This window comes from Tupaia chinensis, unplaced genomic scaffold (genome assembly GCF_000334495.1).
Source record: "Tupaia chinensis unplaced genomic scaffold, TupChi_1.0 Scaffold144168_1, whole genome shotgun sequence".
NCBI classification, from domain to species: Eukaryota; Metazoa; Chordata; class Mammalia; order Scandentia; family Tupaiidae; genus Tupaia; species Tupaia belangeri.
Window position 1 is genome coordinate 60997 of NW_006204024.1, and position 11993 is coordinate 72989.

At 45.3% G+C, this 11993-nt stretch overlaps 1 protein-coding gene and 1 pseudogene across 1 annotated transcript in view; both read right to left on the reverse strand.

The window, feature by feature from the left end:
- Nucleotides 1–4796, reverse strand: part of FUBP3 (far upstream element binding protein 3) — a 41986-nt gene extending 37190 nt beyond the window's left edge. Inside the window, exon 1 of the mRNA XM_027767309.1 lies at nucleotides 4702–4796. The gene's annotated coding sequence lies outside the window, so the exon portion shown is untranslated. The remainder of the gene's footprint in view (nucleotides 1–4701) is intronic.
- A 1916-nt stretch (nucleotides 4797–6712) lies between these two features.
- On the reverse strand, nucleotides 6713–7175 carry LOC102491289 (protein LLP homolog pseudogene; annotated as a pseudogene).
- Between the last annotated feature and the right edge of the window lie 4818 nt (nucleotides 7176–11993).

Genomic DNA, 11993 nt, shown 5'->3' on the forward strand with positions numbered 1-11993 from the left:
GGCCCCGAGGTGGGTTTGAAAGCTGAGCTCTGAATTCTGCTGGCTCCAAGCAGGTTCATGGACTGCAAGCTGACAGATGGCCCCAAACGTCACCTTGGAACAAAAGTAACCCACATCCCATCCTACACCAGGAACAAGCCTTTTCTCGTTTTATCACCTCGTACGTCATCTTTATCTGCTTGTGAATCTCAATGTCCTGAGGAACCCTATATTAAGTTCTTTTCAGTTCACTGAAAAGTTGGAGTATTTTTAAAAAATAGACGGGAATAACACCTCCCCAAAGTTCTAGAGAGCTGAACTTTAACCTTCTAAAGGTTAAAGAACCCTGCTTCAGAGGAAAGTTAAAAAGTTCACATTGCTAAAGAAGCGATCCAGTGAGCTCCTGTCACAAAAATCCAAGCCAAGCCAAACAGACAACTGCTAACCCGCCAGGAATCTTTGAAAAAAGCTGGAATTCCGGCTTCTTGTTCAGCCCCTGCTCAATGCACCAGTGTTAAGACGTGAGCGTTCAAAGCCACCAGTGAACACGAGCATCCCTTCCCTTAAGGCGATCCGTTCACGCACTCCTGAGAGAACAGAACTAGCCTTGCGACCTTAACACGACTGACAGAAAGGCTGGGCCAGGCCCCAGACACCCAGAGTTCTGGGGAGCTCAAATGCAAATCTCAAATTCTACACATGGAGACCAACCTGGGGAAAATGAACAATTTGCATAATTCTATTAATTTAATAGTGCTCAGCAGAAGAGAAGATTAATTCATCAAGCAGTAAGGCGACTGTAAGGAGCGAGGGCCGGCCCTGCAGTGCAGCAGGTAAGTGCTGTGCAGGGGAAGCTGGATCCTGTGTGGCCACCTGGATCCCATACAGCCAGCTGAGGTTCAAATCCCAGTGCTGGAGGCTTGAAAACATGTTCAGAATGTGCATTTGTGCCCAGGATATTGATGGGACAGAGGAAAAGAGGAGAAAAAAGACTTCCGAGGGACCAGGCCCTGAGGAGAGCTCGCCTTTGCTCTCTCTGGTACATGTATATACCCTGTCTTATTTATAAAAAAAGAATGTGCAACCGGAGCAATCTTCTTCAAATACTGTCGGGGGTTACATAAGACCAGACATCCAAAGATGGGAGATGAGGCATGATACCGAAAGTTCTCACTTGGTTCTTTCTCACTATAGACAGCATAATATTTAGGGCCAGTTGATTGTGTGGTGGTTGAAGCAGCTGGATTCCACATGGTTACTGCGTGGTTCAAGATCCAGCAGCTCAGAAAACACACTGGGCACACGTGCATGCATGGCCTGAATCCTGAAGGGAGGAAGAAGTGGAGGAAAAAGGATTGTAGCACGGCTATTCCCCACAAGGGGTGCTTTCTCACTTTCTCTCTGTTACTTTCTGGTGAGCATAAGCACCCTCTAGCAAAATTAAAAAAAAAAAAAAAAAGTTCAGTATTTAGAAGAATGAAAAGACAAACTCTGTTCACTTTCTATTTACAATGATTTAGTCCCCCAAAAGCCGGCATGCAAAAAAAAATGTTGGTTTTTGAAAAAAGAAGTGAAGATATACCATAGAAGAATGAACTGGGGTTTTAAGTGAGATTCAGGACTTACTAGTGGTGCTGGCCAAGTTAGAGACATCTGCCAGCTACCATATTCTCCTTATCAAAAAATTCAGAGGCTTTCTACTCATTTCGTTCAAGGGGTTTTGCAAAGAACTGATAGGAGAAGGATGTAGAATGACAGAGGGTTTCATCTGTAAATATGTATGTGTTATTTATGCAAAAGACACAGTGTCAACCTGCTCGATGTGGGTACAAACTTTTTAAAATTATTAATTTTAAAATTATTATTAGTATTTTGTTTGCTATAGTACACATGCATTCACCAGAGAAAGAGTGAGAAGGAAAGTGAGAAAGCAAGCCACCAGGTCTGGGACCCAAACCAAGGTCGACCATGTAGGAGTCCAGTGCCTTCATACCACGGCACCTGCCGGCCCCCATGTGGGTACAAATTTTAACACTCCAACTCAATGGAGCGAGTGAAAACAAGGGCCAAATTGCTGTGAAAAGCTGAAGGAGTTGGGAGAAGTATTGATCTCAATTTCTGGAAACACTAGGCCAGAGAGACGCTGTCCATTAATGAGGTATGTGCTCAGAGCCAGACAACTTAGCTTTATTTTTATGTTGATGTCCCAAAGGACGAACCAAAGCAAGACCATTCAAAAAGGTAAAAAGGTTACTCTAAGTTTTCACTAAGTCAAAAGTGTAATCAGCGTTCTCTGATCTAAGAAATGACTACACACGTGTATAAAAAGGCCACAGGGCGCCATTGTGGAGCTGCAGTTTACTAGGTACCTTGGTTCCAGTGGTCCGGGGGGAGATTTTCTGTATGTGGTATAATTACATACAGTTTTTTGGGATATTATTATTATTTTATACTTTCAATTGCTACACATCATTTAGCTTATAAAGAGAATTTACCCAACACGAAACACCTCAGACCAGTCCAGTTGAGAATACTATACTCAAATGAGTGTGATTCCCTTCACAGTTTGAGTCTTCTGCCAGCTACCATATTCTCCTTATCAAAAAATTCAGAGGCTTTCTACTCATTTCGTTCAAGGGGTTTTGCAAAGAACTGATAGGAGAAGGATGTAGAATGACAGAGGGTTTCATCTGTAAATATGTATGTGTTATTTATGCAAAAGACACAGTGTCAACCTGCTCGATGTGGGTACAAACTTTTTAAAATTATTAATTTTAAAATTATTATTAGTATTTTGTTTGCTATAGTACACATGCATTCACCAGAGAAAGAGTGAGAAGGAAAGTGAGAAAGCAAGCCACCAGGTCTGGGACCCAAACCAAGGTCGACCATGTAGGAGTCCAGTGCCTTCATACCACGGCACCTGCCGGCCCCCATGTGGGTACAAATTTTAACACTCCAACTCAATGGAGCGAGTGAAAACAAGGGCCAAATTGCTGTGAAAAGCTGAAGGAGTTGGGAGAAGTATTGATCTCAATTTCTGGAAACACTAGGCCAGAGAGACGCTGTCCATTAATGAGGTATGTGCTCAGAGCCAGACAACTTAGCTTTATTTTTATGTTGATGTCCCAAAGGACGAACCAAAGCAAGACCATTCAAAAAGGTAAAAAGGTTACTCTAAGTTTTCACTAAGTCAAAAGTGTAATCAGCGTTCTCTGATCTAAGAAATGACTACACACGTGTATAAAAAGGCCACAGGGCGCCATTGTGGAGCTGCAGTTTACTAGGTACCTTGGTTCCAGTGGTCCGGGGGGAGATTTTCTGTATGTGGTATAATTACATACAGTTTTTTGGGATATTATTATTATTTTATACTTTCAATTGCTACACATCATTTAGCTTATAAAGAGAATTTACCCAACACGAAACACCTCAGACCAGTCCAGTTGAGAATACTATACTCAAATGAGTGTGATTCCCTTCACAGTTTGAGTCTAAACAATTATTCAAAGAAGCTCCCACATCTAAAAACAATGGTTATCTCCTCTTTTAGAATCCCTGGAGTGACCACAGAAATCACGGCCATGACAAGTTTGGTTTGTCCTGTGTATATAAATACAGAACTTTTTCTTTTTGGAAGATTACACAACACATACTGTTCTGTACTTCGATTTTTTCCCCCCACTTAACACATCACAAAAATATGTAAATACATATGGTTGGGCACACACAGATAAACAGAACAGAGAAGACATTGAGCTGACATGCAAATTCATGTGGAATTTAGGGGACTTCACTATCCCTCCTTTCACAGAAATATTTCCCAGGAGACAAAATACAATAAAGGAAGTCCAACCTCTGCAGAAATACACTGATACTCTGTGAAAGTGTTGGTGGTAGGCACTTCTGAGTATTTTTGAATTCTTCTTGGGACAGACTAGAGTATATACGCAAACCAACAAAACAACAAATGAGTGCTTCTAGAAAGAGAATGTCAAAAGTGGAAGTGGTGGGGACCAGCAGATGGTGTAGCAGTTACATCACTGGACTCCCACGTGGCCAATCGTGGCTAGACTCCCGGACCCGGTGGCTTGAAACTCATGCTGGGTGCATGTGCATGTGTGCCCCAAATCCTGGAAGAACGGAGAAAAAGGGACTGTGGCATGGCCATGCCCCCTGGGGGGGGGTGATTTCTCACTTTCCCTCACACTGTTTCTGTCTCCTTGGCAAGCACAAGAGCCCTAAAGTCAAACACCTTGGGAAAAAAAGGGAGAATGGTGAAAAACCTGGTATATACTGTAGAAAGGTCGCTATCCTCTTCCCATTTAAGGTCAAGATTTAGCCACCGCATCCTCAGAAATATGCACTAAATCTTAGCTTTTCTTTGGAAAAAAGTAAGAACTTCAATTCTCGCATGCACACTGGAAGAACGGAGGGCTAAATGAAACAAAATTCTCAAGTAGGTCAAATTACTTCCAAGCCTTTGCCCAGGGGCCAAGTCTTTACCGTAGAGCCCAGCTGAAAAGATTCCTGTATTATCAACGCAAATAGGAACTCAAATGCCTGAGAATTGCTCAGAAAAATCACCCTAAATACTTCCCCTCAATCATTACCCTTAGAGTGACGTTTGAGAAAGCCATTACAAAAATGGCTGACACAGATCTGAATGTAACTGGCAGCTTCACTACCGCCTGAAAAGCAAGGGTATTTACAGCAACTTACCTCCATCATCCAGGGGCCGTTTCTGCACTCCATATCCATACACCGAGGGGTCCACCAGAGGTGTGGAATTGTTCAAGTGAGGAATTGAATCGATTTTAGCAGCAATCTACAGAGAGAATCAGAATCAAATACTCAGTAACAAATCACAGCTCTCTACTCCAGGGAAGAAGCCAAGAACCCTTTCTGAGGGCAGTTAGCCCCTCTACCCCCGGCCCCACCCTGCTCTAGGTTAAAGTGAAGCAATGTTGTGTAGGACAGACCCTTTCCACTACTGCCTGAGTTTTCTTTTGGTCTTAATAATATGTGTCTTTAGAAATAAACACTTCCAGGGAACCAGCAGTTAGCGTAATGGCTATGTCGCTGGACTCCCACATAGTTGACCGCAGTTCGCATCCCGGACCTGGTGGCTTAAAACTCATGCCGGGCGCGTGTGCATGCGTGCCTGCCTAAGATCATGAGAGGAGAATGGAGGAGAAGGGATTGCAGCATGACCATACCCCCTGGGGGGCGATTTCTCGCTTTCTGTCTCTATGTCTCTCTCTGTCTATTTGGCAAGTGCACGCGCCCTATAGCGAAAACCTCCCCCCCCCCCAAAAAATAAATACTTCCAAAAATGGGTTTTGAACAAGAAAATTTTTTTTTTTAAGGTTTTTGCCATAGGGTGCATGTGCTCATGATGAGAGAGACAGTGAGAGGGAAAGTGAAAAATCACCCCCCAGGAAAGATGGCCACACAATAATCCCTTCTTCTCCATTCTCCTCCTGGGATTTTGAGAACACATGCACATGCGCCCACAGGGTGTGGCCATGTGGGAGTCCAGCACCATAATCACTATGCCACCTGCTGACGCCCTGCAAATTATTATTTTTAAGTCATCACATAATATACTGGTATGGGGGAATAAAAAGCCAATGAGACCTTTGTTCAAAAGGTTTTTATCTCCTTTAAGCAATGAATTCCTCAAGCGTATGTAAAAGCCTCATTCGCTCTAATGTGACAATTCTAGAAAGAGATGCGTCTGATAGTCGTGTCTATAAAGTGAAGATGCATTCTGTAGTGAGACATGATAAGCTTCTTCTCTTTGGAAGTATCCAAACAATGCCAGAATTCCTGCACCAGAGAGGGAATGACTCTAATAGCTATGTTGCCTCACTACTGTCAGCAGACAAACCAAAACAGCTATTACCATGTAACCTAGTGGTAAGGAAGCCAGACCCCACATGGCCAGCTGCAGTCTGAGTCTGTCTCGTCAGCTTGAAAAACACACGAGGCACACACATGTGCGCGTGCCCAGAACCCTGACTAGATGGAGAAATGGAGCAGGGACTGTGGCATGGCCACAGCCCACTGGGGTGCTTTCTCGCCCTCCCTTCTGTCTGCTTCTCTCTGGCAAGCATACATGCCCTCTGATAATTAAAAAAAAAAAAAAAAGGCAACGTTCGGATTACATTTTTTGTTTCTTAAAAAACTTCTGCAATAGAGTGCACGTGCTCGTCAGCGAGGGAAGGTGAGGAAGTACCCCTGGGAGGCCGGCCACGCAATCCTTTCCCTTCTTAGGATTCTGGGCGCCCCACGCTACCAGATCCCAGACTTGAACTGTGTGGCTGGCCACGCAGGACCCAGCCGCCCTGACCACACCACTTGCTGGCTCTAGATTAAAATACTTCTTTTTTTTTTTTCACACAAAATATATTTTATTCTGTAGTACACAAATCAAAGGTCCAAATATATATAGTTTTTATATTCTCTGACAAATGGTATGATTACATAAGCGTTCTTTAAATGAAGTCACTCAAGTTCGCCAGTACATCATTTATCTTCACTGACTATAGTCACCAAGTTGTAAGAACAAGCCATTATAACCACATTCATACCTGAAATTGTTTTGACGTCTGATCAAAACCTGAAAACTGCGTGGCATCTAATTAAAATGATTAGCATAGCTTTCATTCATCAAAGAAACTATTTTATTCAAGTTCCCAAAACAAACTTGAGGAATTATGTTGTCTGAATTAAAGTCACTCAATGGGATATGAAATTGCTGTATACACTTGAACCAACTGTCCCATGTGGCACCTTTAGTTTTTAAGAGTCTACCAGGCCAAGCCCTTCGCTGCCTTCATTGCTTTTGCTTTGCTTTTCCCCTTTGCTTTCTCTCACTTTGCCTTCAATCTTTTCTTTTGCCTCTGGTTCATCCATACTGGGTACTGTCCGTGCTGGTCTAGAAGACTCTTTATTTCTCTTCATATCAGTTTCCATTTTCATATCATCTTTTTCATCATTCACGTCACATTGCATTTTCTCTTGGTGATGTTTGGGAACCACAACAGTAGCAATCTCTTGAACATCTTTCATTAAAGCATCACTGTCTACTTTGAGAAGACTTTTAAGTCTGTTGAGCTCCTTTGGGGCATTTTTTCCCTCTTTTCAGCACACATCTTCCTTTTCCACTTACTCTATAAGCTTTTAGCCATGCTTCACCCAAACAGTCACTCACACGCTGCAGGATCTAGATTAAAATACTTCTAAGAGATGCAGCAACTACTGGGTGGCTGGAAAAGTCATGACAGATTTTTTTTTGTTGTTGTTTTTCTATGCAAAAATGCATCATGACTTTTCCAACCCAATTTTTAAAAAGAATTATTTAACTTTGTTTAATTATTTATTTTAATTTAACCAGAGAGGGACAGAGTGTGAGAGAGTGAGAGAAAGTGAGAAAGCAAGCTGCTAGGTCTGCAAGTTGAACTGTGGTGGGCCATGTGGGAGGCCAGCACCCCCATCCGCCACACCGCCTACCAGTCCAACAACCCAATTTTATGGATATAGTGTGGAGAGGGGTCTTCAAAAAGTTCATGGAAAATACATATCACAGGGGCAAAAATCTCCCCACAATGAATGGCATATAGAACTTATCTACTGGCTCTCCTCAGGAAATTAACTGTACTCTTTAAAAATTAGTCAGTTCTTTCATTTAAACAGTAATATTTACAGCGCGACCACTCTCCACGCTCTCCCTCAGTTAAGCTTCACGAGCAGGGTGAACCAAGGGGCCAACCCAGCTGTCCACAGAACAACGCCTCAGGGACAGTTCTGAGCTGGTCCCAGTGTGCCCAGAGTCTGAGACCTTCTGGAATCAACATCAAGAAAAACCTACTTTAAATAGATAAACAGCCAAAGACCACCACGATACTGACAGCCAAATACAGAACCCGAAGGCCAGGCACCCTGAGGTCTGGTTTGGTCTCTGCCACTTACGATTGGGTCGTTGGGAAAGTCATGAAGCGTTTTTGCATAGAAAAATATGTCACGACTTTCCCGACGACCCATCAGCTCTGTGTCACCAGGCCCTTCCTCTCAGTATAAGATCAGAGCACCCGCCATTCGCTTCACAGGTTTGAAACAGTAAGATACCATGAATGTAAAGGGGCTTTGACCCCAGAGAATCCAGGGCTGCCACAGCAAATGTCAAGTACCCGCTGCGTGGCCGGCTCTGTCCCCGGCTCCTGGGGTGGGCAGACCCCCGGCCACACTCCCCTGGAGTTGACGACAGGTGGGGAGATGCGCCATAAGGCAACTGAAGAACTGCTCCTACATCGCAATAAGCATTGTGATAATAAGATAACGGCACCGAGCAAGCTCAGGAGAGTTGCTTTAAGGTGAGGAGGGCAGGTGCGGGCGAGGAGGGCTTATTTGAGCTGAGACCTAAATAAGGGGCTGGCTACACGAAAATCTGGAGAATGTTCTAGAAAGAGGCAGGAGCCAGTCTGGCAGGTGTGAGCCTGGAATAGGGAGGTCAATGTGGAAGAAGCCAGATGCGACCCGAGAGGCAGGCGGTGGTCAAGGTAAAGAACCTGGTTTTCACTTTTTTTTTTTAAATTTTGGTTTAGGGTGTGTGCGCTTGTGGTGAAAGCAGGAAGAGAGTGGCAAATCACCTCCCAGTTGGGATGGCCACACCGCAATCCCTTCTCCTCCATTCTCCTCTTGGGATTTCAGGCACGCACGCACACACACACACACACACACGCCTGACATATTTTTCTGCCAGGTCCTGGACTCAACTGCGAAGTCTACCATGTGGGATCCAGCAGCTTTAACTGACAGGGCTAGGAGCTTGGGATTTATAGGAAGGTTGATGGGAAGCTGCTACAAGTTTTAACGAGAGAAGGAATTTACTGATTTAGGTTTTTAAAATATCTCCTTGATAGTTACAAGGAAAACAGACTGTATGGAGACCAGAGAAGGCAGACCTTTTAGGATCTCCTCTGGGGAGTTCGCGCACGCGCACACACACACACACACACACACACACACACACACACACACACACGCCTGACATATTTTTCTGCCAGGTCCTGGACTCAACTGCGAAGTCTACCATGTGGGATCCAGCAGCTTTAACTGACAGGGCTAGGAGCTTGGGATTTATAGGAAGGTTGATGGGAAGCTGCTACAAGTTTTAACGAGAGAAGGAATTTACTGATTTAGGTTTTTAAAATATCTCCTTGATAGTTACAAGGAAAACAGACTGTATGGAGACCAGAGAAGGCAGACCTTTTAGGAGGGCTACGCCAGGAGCCAGCAAACTGCCGCTGGTGCAGTCTGTGCTCACCTGTGTCAGGGTCAGGGTGCAGGCGGTGCCCTGCTCTCGAGGTGTCTGGCTGCCCTGCCCGCGCTGGCAGTGAGGTACACACATTACACACTGGTGCAAGTCTACACCTAACACTCAGTACAGGGACCTGTAAGTCTCGCAACCCCTGTCTGAACTAGAGAAGATGGAGACCTGAAAGGCGGCTTGTTTACAAACTTTATTTTTTTTCTTGAATTGCCAAATTAAAGAGAGCGAGCGAGCACACTCCTCAATAGGGCACGGTCACACTGCAGCCCCCGCCCTCCACCCGGGATCTGGGTATACCTGCACACATGCCAAGACTGTTTCTTAAGCTGCCAGGATTCAGTGTCTGGCCACGTGGGATCTGGCCCCCTCAAGTGCTGAGCTACGGGACCAGTTGTGCTTTGTTAAAGCAGGGAACTGAAACATTAGGATGGAGCACTGACGATGAAGCTCTCCCTCCTACACCGTCCTGGGGAAAAGGGTCATTTGCTCTAAAACAAAACAACGTACACATCTTGCCCAATAGGATTCTACACCAACTTGCGATCTCGCTCACCATGTTTGTTTTGGAGAAGCGTGTGAGGCTGGCTACTTACTGAAGATGCAAATGCCACCTTAAGATCTCAGCTAGAGAAACAGGTGGATTTAAAAGATGGGAACCGTGGTGGCTTGTGCCTCGTGGAGGCTGCTGCAACAGACTGAGCAGTAAACGGCTGCCGTGGGCTTTCGAGATTACCGGCCTAGTTTAAAGGCGGCTCCAGACAACCCTGGCAAACAGCGAACATGACCCCACATACACAAGGAACAGGCACAGGGGCTTACGACTCTCAGCGGAATCCCTCAGAGCACACGGACCAAGGCACTCTGAGACAAGACCCGAAATGCAAACCATCGGGCACGTCTGCTACGTCCGCTACTCCTCTGGCGTCTCTTGGCCTCCATATGGCTTCCTCCCTTCTAAAGGAACTAGACTGTACCTGAGACCCTTGCCCTCCCCTGATCTGTACAGCAGTCTCCTGTCGCTGGAATGCCAGCCCCTGCCCAGGCTGCTGTGATGCAAATGCTGTAAAAGTAGTTTCCCACTCCTCATTTTGATGAAATCTGTGTCCTAAAGTGTGACTAAGGCTTTCAGACTTGTTCTTAATTCACGCCCGCTTCCGTCGTCTGTAATTTGGGAAATTCCCATGAGGGGGAGGCAGTATAAAACAAATTCGGTAGACTGCACGTGAATCCAGGCTAACCAAATGTTCAGCATGAACTGCGGTGACAGAACACGGTGATTCAGGCCACACTGTACATATTGTATAAGGATGGTGCTCTAAGGAAACACTATCCCTTGGCTCATACAAATGCAATTATGTTGCAAAAACGATTTCAAACAGTGCGGTTAAACCACTGAAGCATGCTAGGCACTCTAAGAGCACCTGAAATGTGCTATCTCATTTATTCCTCACAGTGAATGGAGATTGGCATTACTATTTTCTTTTTAAGACCAGAAATGGGGGCTCGAAGCTGAGCGCTCTGAGCGAGTCATCCTGCTTGTGACGGCACTTTGACCCGAGCCTCTCTGGATCTAGCCTCTGTTCCTAGCATGAGGCTACCTGCCTTTTCCTCCACCTAAAACTTTCTCAAATGTATTTCGATGCCCGAGGACCTCAAGTCTAATGAGCTCCCTGCGTCAGAGCTGATGACCTGCAATGGCAGCTGCTTACGGGAAGAGGCACAGCCCTCCGCTGGTGATGGAGTAGACCGAAACATGTCGCCGATGTCAGGCCACTCCAGTCGTCAGCACGCATGGCCGTGAGGGCACGCTGCTACCAACATTCCAGCACCGGAGTTAGCTCCCCCGTTTTGGCTGGAGGCCAATGGGTTATCAAAATACCTGTGCGCTATTTTATGCACAGGGACAGATAGAAAATAGACCAAAAGCCAGCCAGCCTCTGCGCCCAAGTACTTAGCAGAAACACGGCGTGTGCACGTGCGCAGTGGATCAAGAACCAGTCAAAGAGAGTCCTGGTTTTCCAGTCAGCTCTTCCAGAGCATGACCTTGGACAAGACCTTCAAAAGAGCCAATCTCCTGGGCATCTTCACCTGGGAAGCACGTGGTGAGTTTTTTGAAAACATATACATACGTGTTGTTCTTATGGTTACCTTCTACACATGGCACTGTCTTGTACTTTCATTAGCCATTTAGTTTCTTTTAAAAATTACTTAAAAAACAAAAAACCACCTACATTACAAAAAAAAAGGTACTAGTCTTGAGGCTTGGTGGTTACAGTGAAGCTGGATCCCATGTGCCAATGAGGTGGTTCAAATCCCAGCCTCAGAGCCTTGAAAAAACACACTGGGGAGATATGTGTGTGTGTGTGTGTGTGTGTGTGTGTGTGTTCAAGCACGCACATGCACACTCCAAATCCTGACACAGGTTTTGAAATAAAAGCAGTTCATCTTATAAATCCCAACAGGAAGCTGAGGATATCTTCACAACTTCATACTTACTAGAATCTTTTGTAAAACACAAACAGGTGAAGTCACCTGCATGCTAGGAAGTCACCCCGCACTGTGTCTGTGCTACTACACAGAGCTCATGTGGCTTCTCATGGAAGCAGCGGGCAGAGATCAAGCTCACACCACTCCTAGGGGAGCGAGCCACCCTGCTGCTCTGGAACCTCTGCTCCAC